The sequence below is a fragment of the Schistocerca serialis genome, chromosome 3 (assembly GCF_023864345.2).
Source record: "Schistocerca serialis cubense isolate TAMUIC-IGC-003099 chromosome 3, iqSchSeri2.2, whole genome shotgun sequence".
Lineage (NCBI taxonomy): Eukaryota > Metazoa > Arthropoda > Insecta > Orthoptera > Acrididae > Schistocerca > Schistocerca serialis.
The window spans coordinates 82654262-82656578 of record NC_064640.1 but is presented as its reverse complement, the minus strand read 5'-3'; the positions used below and the strand labels follow the sequence as shown (position 1 = coordinate 82656578).

The 2317-nt window shown below is 44.9% G+C and overlaps 1 non-coding gene across 1 annotated transcript; it reads left to right on the top strand.

Moving 5' to 3' along the window:
• Positions 1 to 283: 283 nt before the first annotated feature.
• On the top strand, positions 284 to 357 carry Trnai-uau (transfer RNA isoleucine (anticodon UAU)). The gene has a single exon. It is a non-coding gene; the product is annotated as a tRNA-Ile (tRNA).
• The last annotated feature ends 1960 nt before the right edge of the window (positions 358 to 2317 follow it).

Here is a 2317-nt window from a genome sequence, read left to right as displayed (position 1 = left end):
AGGGAAAAGCTGCACGGTCATCAACAGTAACTGTTCTGTCGAGAACAAGTTACTGTCTTCGTATACATAGTTAAAGGCTACCCATCCATTGACCTTCGTGTGTGCGAATGCGCACAGGTTGCCCAAACTCTTACCGAAATCGCCAAAGCGTGCGCGAGTAATGAGTGGGTGGGCAAATGTCTATAAGGTACAATACATATGTAGAATTGTGGACAGTTGGGAATGTGAGTCTCACGGGAAGCGTGCAAGGGATAAGTCCCTGCAGTGGCGCTATTCATCTGTGTCCTCGGTGGCTCAGATGGAGAGAGCGTCTGCCATATAAGCAAAAGGTCCTGGGTTCGAGTCCCGGTCGGGGCACACATTTTCAGCTGTCCACATCGATGTATATCAACAACACCTGTCGGCAGCTGACGTTTTCAGTTAGTCAGTGGTTCTTTAAGTATGCGCCAGGACGCACTGGTGCGCCCTCTGACATAAACGGGTGCGCCCTGTAATGTTTTAGGAAAACATATGGCCAAATGGTTCAAATGGCTCTGAGCACTATGCGACTCAACTTCTGAGGTCATCAGTCGCCTAGAACTTAGAACTAATTAAACCTAACTAACCTAAGGACATCACACACATCCATGCCCGTGGCAGGATTCGAACCTGCGACCGTAGCGGTGACGCGGTTCCAGACTGAAGCGCCTTTAACCGCACGGCCACACCGGCCGGCATATGGCCAAATATAAGAGAACATATAGCTACTCAATTTTATCCATTTCACGACAGGTATAATACGGAACGAGACCTTACGTTTTGTCGAATATTTCAGTCTGGTTAAGGAAATTAGATGGCTTATTCTCCTTGTAGTGTCGACAGTATTCGGAACGTTTCATGCTGACTGTCTTCTCTCTTCCATTGCTGCTAACCTTAGCTGTTTAACAGTAGCGGCTGTTTGGGAACTGGGCAAAGGTATTTCAAAATAATGAGTTATGATAAAGCCATTGCTGACCCATTTATGTCATCCCTTACACCACCGAGAAGTGTAAGGAATTCTAGGGAAAGTGTTATTCGCAGTGGAGCGAGAAAAATAATTATTCGGATGGCATAATGCTGCGTTCTAGAGAAACAGAATGGTCAGATAATTGTCACATTGCTGCAATCATAACAATATGCAGTGGTGAGAGTGATTAATACATTTAATACCGAGCGAGGTGGCGCAGTGGTTAGACACTGGACTCGCATTCGGGAGGACGACGGTTCAATCCCGCGTCCGGCCACCCTGATTTAGGTTTTCCGTGATTTCCCTAAATCGCTCCAGGCAAATGCCGGGATGGTTCCTTTCAAAGGGCACGGCCGACTTCCTTCCCCGTCCTTCCCTAATCCGATGAGACCGATGACCTCGCTGTCTGGTCTCCTTCCCCGAAACAACCAACCAACCAACCAACCAATACATTTAATAATGAATATAACTGTATTTATAAATACAACACTTTATCCATGGTAAAGTTTGGTGCGTCCAACACAGTAACTTATTTGATACGTTGTAAAAAACTTGCAGGCCAAGACCGCAACCATGGACTGCAAGTTTCTTTCAACATAATGCTTCATGGTAATTCATAATTAATAAATACCTCAAATGCCATTTTCTTCAACTCCTTGCACTTGAACTGCATTACTGCAGCCTTACCTTAATTTCACAATTTTTGATAGAAATAATGTGCTTTTAGCGAACCCTTTTTACTTTTGTGTGTAAAATCGTAGTCTCTGGTCGGTACCACGCGCACAGCCATCCGTGGATGAGTAATACAGGTTTTGAAATTTTCCTAACCATTCCCCCTCTCACCACCCTTCGCCCCGTAGGCGCCCTGCAAATTATTTTCGCACGTCTCGTTCCGTGCCTTCTTTCTGTAACCAAACGGTACGACACTTGCGTCGCTCTTAAAGTTTGTAAATAAACATTGAGTTAATCCACGGTACGTTAATGGGTTTCTGGTCAGATCCAAAAGTTCAGAATCAGGAGCAAACCGTGAAAAAATATTTGGCGACTGACGGATTTTTCACACGGAGGCTCTTACGGATATTTTCTGATCGTGTCGTGCTTACGGATGTTTTCCTTTTATAATGGTATCCGTGCCAGAATTGAGTCTTATGCGCTATACATGTGATCAGAACTTGTCCATAGAATTGGGAAGGTTTCGTGTCGTTCCCAATGATTGCGAACCGATTCCACCTAACCCCGACAGGCGCGGCAACAGCACGTAGAAAGTTAATTGCATATTATTATTTTTGGCCATTATGACATCTTTAGGTACCGCGACAGTGTATCAAAAAT